The sequence below is a fragment of the Halichoerus grypus genome, chromosome 10, assembly GCF_964656455.1.
Source record: "Halichoerus grypus chromosome 10, mHalGry1.hap1.1, whole genome shotgun sequence".
NCBI classification, from domain to species: domain Eukaryota; kingdom Metazoa; phylum Chordata; class Mammalia; order Carnivora; family Phocidae; genus Halichoerus; species Halichoerus grypus.
In genome coordinates, this window is record NC_135721.1 from 80,672,228 (window position 1) to 80,683,829 (window position 11,602).

At 39.1% G+C, this 11,602-nt stretch overlaps 1 protein-coding gene across 3 annotated transcripts in view; it reads right to left on the minus strand.

Moving 5' to 3' along the window:
* The window catches only part of LOC118525972 (E3 SUMO-protein ligase RanBP2), an 81,960-nt gene that overhangs the window by 69,819 nt on the left and 539 nt on the right, over positions 1-11,602 (minus strand). The gene's annotated exons all lie outside the window — the stretch shown is intronic.

The window sequence follows — 11,602 nt, forward strand, 5'->3', positions numbered from 1 at the left end:
TTCTCTATGAAAGACCACTTCAGGGGCGCCTGGGTGGCTCAGTCGCTGGGTGTCTGCCTTCGGCTCGGGTCATGGTCCCAGGGTCCTGGAATCGAGCCCCGCATCGGGCTCCCTGCTCCGTAGAAAGCCTGCTTCTCCCTCTTCCACTCCCCCTGCTTGTGTTTCCTCTCTTCTGTGTCTCTGTCAAATAAATAAATAAAATCTTAAAAAAAAAAGACCACTTCATGTTGATCTGGATGGCTACATTTTAAAAAGAAAAACAAAATAACAAGTTTTGGCAAGGATGTGGAGAACCTGGAACCCCCTTACACTGCTGGTGGGGATGTAAAATGATGTAGCCACTACATAAAACAGTTTGGGATTCCTCGAAAGTTAAAAAGAGTATGACCAGCAATTCTACTCCTGGATATATACCCACAAGAATTGAAAACAAGGTCACAAATAGATATCCCTACACCCATGTCCACAGCAGCATCACTCACAACAGCAAAAAGGTAGAAACAACCCAAGTGTCCTTCAACAGATGAATAAACAATGTGACATATATACAATGTATTATTATTCAACCAAAAAAAAAAAAAAAAAGAGGCTCTGATACATGCTACAACATGGATGAACCCTTAAAACACCCTAAGTAAAATAACCCAGATACAAAAGGACAAATATTGTATGCTCCTGCTTATATGAAATATCAAAAATAGGCAAATTCATAGAGAAAGAAAGTAGATTAACAGTAACCAGAGGCTAGAAAAAAGGGAAACCTGAGGAGTTACTAGTTAATGGTTACAAAGTTTCTACATGGGGTGATGAAAAGTTTCTGAAAACAGACAGCGGTGGTAGTTGAACGTTATTAATATAACTAAAAACTGAATTGTACACTTAAAAGTGGTTCATGAAGGCTGGGAAGATGGCAGAGTAGGAGGACCCTAAGCTCGCCTCATCCCACAGGAACATGCACATCACTGTAAATATCCCAGAAAATGATCCAGAGACTGGCAAAACTCCAGAACTAAAGATTGAGAAGAGGCCACAGGAAAGAAGGTAGGAAAGGTGGAGGAGACCTGGTCTGGGAGCAAAACAGACTGTGGCCATCCACGGTTAGGAGGGAGCCAGTAGCACAGTGGAGGGCAAGAAACAGATTATCACGCCAGGGAGCCCACACGGGGGAGATGAATCCCCCTTGCTTTGAATGCAAGAGGGGCCAAGCAATTTAAAAATCAGGGAGATCTGGCTCTGAGAGCCCAGAAGGCATAGACAAAGCACAACTAACAGCCTAAAGAGATACAGCATAGAAGCAGCAACTTGAAAAATGTCTACGACATACAGGAGGAAGAGTTATTTACTCATCTCACAGTGTGTCCCCAAGAGGCAGGGATAACAGGGAGTCCCCTCCAGGAACAAAGGAGCTGGCAGGGGCCATTTCCCTCCAATGACCCCAGCATAAACACATGACCACCTCCAGGAAACAGAGTGGTATCACATTTGCTACTTAACTTGCTTACACCAACCACCCTCCCCATACCACCCCACGCTTCTCTGGACCTATCCTTCCCAGTCACACTTCCCTCAGTCCCTGTGGGTACCTGCCCCAGAAGATCAGTGCAAACCCTGTCCACACCACATCTCTGACCCACACATTTTCATCAGTTCAGCAGCAGTGGCAGATCTCATTTCACAAGGAGACCAGCATGTACCTTGCTAAAACAAGCCCACCCCAGCAGGGAACAAACACTGCCCACAACAGGCAAAAAGAACCTCTGCAGATGACTGGACTAAAGAAAAAAGTAGCCAGAACACAATAGCAGAGCACATCCAACACGCAGAGGAGACACTCCCTGAAGTGCCAGGTCCTGGAAAACAGGGGATACCTCACTGCAAAGCATTACATCCTCTTCATAAGGCATTACCTTCAAGAGTGGGAGATGTAGCTGACTTTCCTAATACAAAGAAACAAACACAAAATAAGAAGACAGAGGAATATGACCCAGATGAAAGAACAGGACAAAAACCACAGCAAAAGACCTAAGCAAAATAAATTTAAGTAATATGCCTGATAGAGAATTTAAAGTAATAGTCATACAAATACTCCCTGGACTTGAAAAAAGAGGGGAAGACATCAGTGAGACCCTTAACAAAGAGATAACAAAAAACAAAACAACAAAAAAACCAGAGATGAAGAATGAAATAAAAAAAAACACAATGAAATAAACAGGCTAAAAGAAACAATCAAACTGAGCAAGTGAGAGACAAAAAATTATGCAAACTGAGAATAAACTTGGGAAACTCAGTTACTCCACCAAACGTAATAACATCCACATTATAGGGATCCCTGAAAAAAGAGAAAAGAAGGCAGAAAATTTGTTTGAAGAATTAATAGCTGAAAACTTCCCTAATCTGGGGAAGGAAACAGATACCCAGATCCAGGAGGCATAGGGATCCCCTGAAAAATATCAACCGAAGAATAGCTACACCAAACCACATAATTAAAATGGCAAGAAGTACTAACAAAGAAATTTTAAAGCAGCAAGAGAAAATAGAGTTACATACAAGGGAAACTCCATAAAGCTATCAGTGGATTTTTTTTTCAGCAGAAACTTTGCAGGCCAGAAGAGAGTGGCATGATATATTCAAAATGCTGAAAGGGAAAAATCTGCAGCCAAAAATACGTTATCCAGCAAGGCTATCATTCAGAATAGAAAAAGAGATAAAGAATTTTTCAGACAAATGGAAACTAAAGGAGTTCATGACCACTAGACCAGCCCTAAAAGAAATTAATTTTAAGATTTTATTTATTTATTTGACAGAGAGATTAATTAAAGGGGATTCTGAGTGGAAAGGAAAGAATATAAGTAAAAATATGAAAAGGAGGAATCACAAAAGTAACTTTTACACTTAAAAAATAAGTGTTATCTGTAAAAAACAGTCAAGGGACTCACAAAATAAGAGGATGTTAATGAATGACACCATATACCTAAAACATGGTGGGGGGGGGGGAGAAGAATGGGTTGAAACATAAACATTTAATCATACAGAGTGCTAAATGCAGATGTTACACACAAACTTAATGGTAACCACAAATCAAAAACCAGTAATAGATATGCAAAGAATAAAAAGAAACCCAAGTATATCACTAAAGCCAGCAAATCATGAAAAACAGCAAGGATCAGAGCGAAACTACACGAACAAAACAAGTAACAAAATGGCAATTAATACGTATCAATAATTACTTTGAATGTAAATGGACTAAATGCTCCAATCAAAAGACACAGGGTGACAGACTGGATTAAAAAAAAAAAAAGACCCATCTATATACTGCCTACAAGAGACTCATTTCAGACCTAATGACACTGCAGATTCAAAGTGAGGGGAAAGGCGAAAGATTTATCATGCAAATGGCTGTCAAAAGAAAGCTGGAGTAGCAATACTTAGATCAGACAAGAGAGACTTTAAAGCAAAAACTAACAAGAGACAAGAAAGGACATTATATCATTGTAAAGGGTACAATCCAACCGGAAGACATAACAATTGTAAATATTTATGCACTCAACATAGGAGCACTCAAATACACAAAACAGTTAATAACAAACATAAAGGAACTAATCAATAATAATAAAATAATAGTAGGTACTTTAACACTCCACTTATATCAATGGACAAATCATCCAAACAGAAAATCAACAAGGAAACAGTGGCTTTGAATGACACAGTGGAACACATGGATTCAACAGATACATTCAGAACATTCCATCCTAAAACAGCAAAATACACATTCTTTTCAAGTGCACATGGAACATGGTCCAGAAGAGATCACATATTAGGCCACAAATCTCATCAAATTCAAAAAGATCAAAGTTATACCATGCATCTTTTCTGACCACAAGATTAAACAAGAAATCAACCCCAAGAAAAAATCTGAAAAGACCACAAATACATGGAGGTTAAATAACATGGTACTACCAAGAAATCAAAACCAGGAGCTGATTCTTTGAAATGATCAAACACTGAAAAACAATGAATGGGTCAACCAAGAAATCAAAGAAGAAATCAAAAAGTACACGGAAACAAACACAATGGTCCAAAAATCTTTGGGATGTAGCAAAAGAGGTTCTAAGAGAGAAGTTTAGGAGTGCCTGGGTGGCTCAGTCGGTTGGGCATCTGCCTTCAGTTCAGGTCATGATCCTAGGGTGCTAGGATCCAGCCCCGTGTTGGGCTCCCTGCTCATCAGGGAGCCTGCTTCTCCATCTCCTCCCTGCTCATGCTCTCTCTCAAATAAATCAATAAAATCTTAAAAAAAAAAAAAAAAAAGGGAAGTTTATAGCAGTACAGGTGTACCTCATGAAACAAGAAAAACCTCAAACAATGTAACCTTGTATCTAAAAAACCTAGAAAAAGAAGAATAAACAAAACCCAAAACCAGCAAAAGAAAATAATAAAGATTACAATAGAAATGTTATATGGGGTGCCTGGGCGGCTAAGGTCATGGTCCCAGGGTCCTGGGACTGAACCCCACATCGGGCTCCCTGCTCCGCGGAAAGCCTGCTTCTCCCTCTCCCACTCCCCCTGCTTGTGTTCCCTCTCTCGCTCTCTGTCAAATAAATAAATAAAATCTTTAAAAACAAACAACAGAACAATGAAACCAGGAGCTGATTCTTTGAAATGATCAACAAAACTGATAAACCTCTAGCCAAACTCATCAAACAAACAAAAACATATGGGGGGGGGGGCTTAAACAAAATCACAAAAGACAAACCACCACCACCACCACAGAAATACAAACAACTGTAACAGAATATTGTGAAAAATTGCATGCCAACAAAATGGACGATCTAGAAGAAATGGATAAATTCCTAGAAACATGTAACCTACCAAAACTGAAGCAGGAAGAAACAGAGAATATGAACAGACTGATTACCAGCAATGAAATTGAATCAGTAATCAAAAAAACTCCCAACAAAAATCCATGGCCAGATGGCTTCAGAGAAAAATTCTACCAAACATTTAAAGAAGAGTTAATACCTACTCTTCTCATACTATTCCAAAAAGTAGAAGAGGAAGAAAAACTTCCAAATTCAAATTCATTCTCCGGGCCAGCATTACCCTGATAGTAAAATTGAAAACAACAGAAAAAAATGAAAAGATATTCCATGCTCATGAATCGGAAGAACAAATATTGTTAAGATGTCAACACCACCCAAAGCTATCTCTACACATTTAACACAACCTCTCTCAAAATACCAAGAGCATTTTTCACAAAGCTAAAACAAACAATCCTAAAATTTGTATGCAACCAAGGAAGATCCTGAATAGCCAAAACAATCTTGGAAAAGACAAAAAAACAAAAAAAAACTGTAAGTATCACAATTCTGGACTTCAAGTTATATTACAAAGCTGTAGTAATCAAAACAGTTTAGTACTGGCACAAAGACACATAGATCAACAGAACAGAACAGAAAGCCCAAAAATAAACACACAATTACATGGTTAATCTCCAATGAAGGAGGAAAGAATATGCAACGGGAAAGAGGGTCTCTTCAACAAATGGTGCTGGGAAAACTGAACGGCTACATGCAAAAGGAGGAAATTGGACCACTTTCTTACACCATACATAAAAATAAATTCAAAATGGATTAAGGGGAGTGCCTGGGTGGCTCAGTCGTTAAGCTCTGCCTTCAGCTCAGGTCATGATCCCAGGGTCCTGGGATGGAGCCCCGCATCCGGCTTCCTGCTCAGCGGGAGGCCTGCTTCTCCCTCTCCCACTCCCCCTGCTTGTGTTCCCTCTCTCGCTGTCTCTCTCTCTCTCAAATAAATAAATAAAATCTTTAAAAAAAAATGGATTAAGGATCTAAAGGTGAAACCTGAAACTATAAAAATCCTAGAAGAGAACTCACAAAGTAATTTCTCTGACATCGGCCATAGCAACCTTTTTCTAGACAGGTCTCCTGAAACAAGGGAAATAAAAGCAAAAATAAACTATTGGGACTGCATCAAAATAAAAAGCTTCTGCAGTGAAGGAAACAATCAAAAAACTAAAAGGCAACCTACTGAATAGAAGGTGACATATCCAAATGACCTATCCAAAATACATGAAGACACTATACAACACCCAGCAAATACAATTTAAAAAAGGACAGAAGACACGTACAGACATTTCTCCGAAGAAGACATACAGATGGCCAAAGACACATAAAAAGATGTTCACTATCACTCATTATCAGGGAAATGCAACTCAAAACTACAACGACAGATCACCTCATACCTATCAGAATGGCTAAAATTTCCATCCTTGTTGGCAAGGATTTGGAGAAAAAGGAACCCTCTTGCACTGTTGGGGGAAATGCAAACTGATGAACCCACTATGGTAAACAGCATGGAGGTTCCTCAAAAAGTTAAAATAGAGCTATGATGTAATCATAACTACTGGTTTTTCACTCAAAAAATCAAAAACACTAATTCAGGGGCACCTGGGTGGCTCAGTCGGTTAAGTGTCTGCCTTCAGCTCAGGTTGTGATCTTGGGGTCCTGGGATCAAGCCCTACTTGGGACTGTCGGGCTCCTCCTGCTTCTCCCTCTCCCTTTTCCTCTGCCCCTCCCCCCTCATTTGTGCGCACAAACTCTCTCTCCTCAAATGAATAAATAAAATCTTTAAAAAAAGTTAAAAACAAAAACACTAATTCAAGGGGATACACACATCCCTATATTTATTGCTGCATTATTTACAAAAGGTAAATTATGGAAGCAGCCCAAATGTCTATCAAGAGTTAAATGGATAGGGCGCCTGGGTGGCTCAGTCGTTAAGCGTCTGCCTTCGGCTCAGGTCATGATCCCGGGGTCCTGGGATCGAGTCCCACATCGGGCTCCCTGCTCGGCGGGAAGCCTGCCTCTCCCTCTCCCACTCCCCCTGCTTGTGTTCCTGCTCTAGCTATCTCTCTCTCTGTCAAATAAATAAATAAATAAATAAAAAAAAAAAAAAAAAAAAAAGAGTTAAATGGATAAAGATGTGGTACATATATACACAATGGAATATTACTCAGCCATAAAAAAGAATGAAATCTTGCCATTTGCAACAACATGGATGGAGCTAGAGAGTATAATTCGAAGTGAAATAAGTCAAAGAAAGACACACCATATGATTTCACTCATATGGAGTTTAAGTAACAAAACAAACGAGCAAAGGAAAAAAAAGAGAGAGAAACCAAGAAACAGACTCTTACAGAAAACAAACTGATGGTTACCAGAGGGGAAGTGGAAGCAGGGATGGGTGAAATAGGTGATGGGGATTAAAGACGTATACTTATCATGATGAGCACTGTATAATCACTATATAATCACTATAATATAATCACTATATTGTACACCTGCAACTAATAGAACAGTGTTAATAATGGAATTAAAATTAAAAACTTTAAAAAAGGCATTAAAATGGCAGATTACATATATTTTACAACTTAAAACATCAATAATGTAACATACCAAAATTCATTACGCTGTACACTTTAAATGGTGAACTGTATGGCATGTGAACTGTATCTCAATAAAGCTGTATAAAATATACTCTCATTTTATGTCAAAATAGTGACATACTCTCAGAAAATTATTCCAAGTGACCTCAGTATGAGAGTATTGAGTATACATCCTTAACAGGATATATTTTAAAAGTAAAGAATGATAGGAGTGCCTGGGTGGCTCAGTTGGTTAAGCATCTGACTCTTGATTTCAGCTCAGGTCATGATCTCATGGTCATGGGATCGAGCCCCACGCCGGGCTCTGCACTCAGTGTGGAGTCTGCTTCAGATTCTAAGTATTTTTTAAAATAAATATAAAATAAAAAACTATAAGCAATCTTAAACTTCAGTATTAATAAAAAACCTGAGAAAAACAAGGAGGCTAGAACTGTAATCATAACAGAGCCTTCCTTTCCCTCCCTAAATCCATAAATTTAAGAGCTCTGAAGCAGTTTATTACAATAATACACAACAGTCAAGATGGGCATTAAAATGAACAGAAAATGAATAGATTCCCACAAGTTACAATGTCAACATATAATAGAAAAATCAACTCCACTGTCTATTTTGCCTCGAAATATCTCATTAAAGTCTATCTCAGGATTGGGGTGCCTGGGTGGCTCAGTCATTAAGCGTCTGCCTTCGGCTCAGGTCATTATCTCAGGGTCCTGGAATCGAGCCCCACATTGGGCTCCCCGCTCGGCGGGAGGCCTGCTTCTCCCTCTCCCACTCCCCCTGCTTGTATTCCCTCTCTCGCTGTGTCTCTGTCAAATAAATAAATAATCTTTAAAAAAAAAAAAAAAGACTATCTCAGGATAACTGAACAGCAATTATTAAAGAATAATATATAGAACCATAAAATTGGGGGGAAATTTGATAGTCTTCTGTCTTCATTCTGCTCATTTCATAAAGGAACTGAAGCCTAAGGGGGTAAAGTGCCTTGTTTAAGGATACACAGGTAGGAAGGAAAAGAGCCAATGTCATCCATAATTCAGTCAGTCCATGATTCAGGACATCCATGATTCAGTCACTGCTTCTTTCCATGATACTTTATGCCACTGTAAGCAAAAACTTAAATTCATTTACACTCCTATCAAAACTGATGTGGGGCTGAAAAGAAGAACATTCAGACCCGGAGAGTTGTCACATTAACCCTCCTCTTGCAGAGCCAAATGACTCTCCATCACCCCAGGTCTGGAACACCCCCTGCAAAAAGCTTAAGCAAATGGATTTTTTCTCAGTATAAACCAAGGGGCTCCAAACTTAAGGAGTCCTGACAAGGGTGACGGCAGGGGTTATAGAAGCAGATAAGCAAAGTCTAGATACTGAACGGTGAGTTCCCCAATCTCCTTCCCCTGGAAGAGAAGGTTAAAAATAGAACAAAAAGACACAAGAAAGAAAGAAAGATATGGATGATCAAACCAGAACCAACTTTCAGTTAGCAAAAACGTAAGATTGGGGCAAGGGGAGAGGAGAGCTTGGGATGGGGGAAGAAATGCTCAAAGAAATAACACCATGTCCCAGAACTGAAAGAAATGAGTTTTCCAATTGAAAGGAAACTTCCAGAAAACCTACAAGCTATCAATAACAAGAATCACATCAGATTTCGAACAATACAAATGATCAGAAAATGAAGCAATACTTTCGAAATTGAAGGAAAAAATTATTTCAAACCTAGACTCTGATAATCAAACTATAAATTAGGTGAAACTTTTTCAGGCATACCATGTTAAAAAAAAAAAAAATCCCATCCATTCCTTCTCAAAGCAAACTGGAGACTGTGCTACACCAAAACAGAGAAAGTCAAGAGGACATGAATTGCAAGAAACCAAGGGTCTAAGAAAAGAAGTGAAGGTAATTCTCAAGATGATGATAAGCCAACTCCCAGAGCTAGAACTGTGTAGCAAAGAGGAGGAGCCAATCCAGACTGCAGCAGTAAGACAAGAGTGCCCCACAAGAAAGACCCTTAAAAAAATTTTTAAGCTGAAATCGATGGATGTGACCTCTTTGATCACACTTGAGAGTTGAACTGAGTTTGGGTAAAGAATTAGTAATACATCCTAGATAACTCAACAAACCAAAAAAATAAACTATTAACTTCAGGAAAAATAGAACTATGCAATAAAGGTGGCTCAAATGCAAAAGTATGTACCTTACCATAATTATATAAACACAAACTATTCGTTTAACCAAAAATTACAACAACGAAACTGGAAGAATGAGGGGGAGAAAGATCTGTGGACAGAGATCTGGAGGACAGATTATAAAGTATCTATAATGTGGAAAAGGTGAGAGAGAAATAAAAGTATGTACTATGTTATTCACAAGTCTAAAGTATATGGTAAACAAACAACTAAGAGCTGTCCGGTTGTGTCTGAGCAGTAGGAATTAGGGGTGCGGATTGGGAGACCAACTCAACAGAAATCTAGGAAAACTAAACAGAAGCCAACTAGAGAAAGAAAAATTGAAGAAACACAAGTGATATTTTCAAAAAGGACAAAAGCAGGCCTGAAGGAATAGAAAATGACAAAACAAAAGAGACAAACAAATGAAAGCATAATGGAAGCCTGGGAAGGTAAGACTATGGACCCACCATTGCATTCCAGAACCTGGGACATCCCAGAAAGCATCGCCAGTTCACACATGGCGGATCTTTACCAAACTGGGAGCCAAGTAAATACTAATCTTTCTACTCTTAAAAGCCACTGTCTCTGCCTCCTCCACCCTCTCCCTTCAATGCTATCCAAAGCACCCTGTTTTATCCTTTCACTTAGACCTAAATTTATAGAATACCATCACCTGTTACAAAGTTACTCACTTGCTAATTGAAATCCCCAATTTCTAAAGTAAATGATTTCTCCTGTTTGAAGAAAAACATCTGATTAAAATAATACTCTTTAAATGTAAAACAGAGGTAGCCATAATAACCAGTCCTTAAAATTCTGACTCCACCCCTCCCCTTTATTTGATGGAAAAGTTAGGTAGTTCAAAGAACATTCTAAATTCTGTCTACAGAATTAAGATATTAATCTTCTGGGAGCCAGGGTCCCCACTAAAAATCTCATGAAATCTCTAAACTTGGCTTTTTAAAAAGTATGTCAATGTCAGCATACAGAAACCCTTAATGAAGTTCTGTTTTAGACTCTGGCACCACATTTGTTGTTTATGACTATGCCAGCAGTTTAAAATTACAATCTGTATGTAGGTACCTATTCCTCTCCTCTGCTGTAACCGGCTGTAACCTACTCCGTTATTCCTAAAAGAAACTAAATCAGACCCATTACCAAAATCCTACAAAGACATATGCCTACTATATTGTTAAAGATACAATTATGCAGCTATTATAACCATGTTCATCCCTGGGTTTCTTTTCATTTCCTCACACATCTTTATTCTCATAGGCCCTTACCCAGAAGAGACCTTGAATGACTGTCCTTTTAACATCAACGTTTAGTGCTTACTATGTGCCAGGCATTGCCCTAAATGTTTACCATGAGTCATCCTATATACTCCTACCAATACCATTACTCCAACTTATTAAGTTTAACTTGCCTCAAATCACACAGCTTATAAATAAATGGCAGTGCTGTGATTCAACTCCCAAGCAAACTGACTCAAGATCCTGTGCACACCACCCTTAGCCTTTTTCCTCACCCTCCACATCCAATCACTAAAATTCTGAAAAACCCAAAATATATCTGCTACATTATCTTAAAAGAGAAAAAATACGCTGAGCATGTTGTCAAAAAGATTAACAATTTTAAGCCATAGTAACAACGGCCTGTAAGAAATTCAGAATACCCAAGACTGCGTTTTAAAAAAAATAAAGGCAAATAAAAGAAGCCTCTTAAGAGTGCTGGGAATGGGAGAGTGGGAGTGTGAAGAGGAGGGGCAGAATCCTTATAAACGCACGACAGATGCCTCAAAATAGGGGGGTCTACCAGTGTCATTTGCGCGGTCTGTCAGGGAGTTGTAAGTGTGGCTACCCCTGCACCGGTCCGCTGGATGCCTATGATGGTTGCCCGTCACCGTCACCGCAGTAAAAGCCCACCCCGGAGCTGCGTCAGTCCCCCGCTGGGTTCCATCGACCTCCAAAGCCTG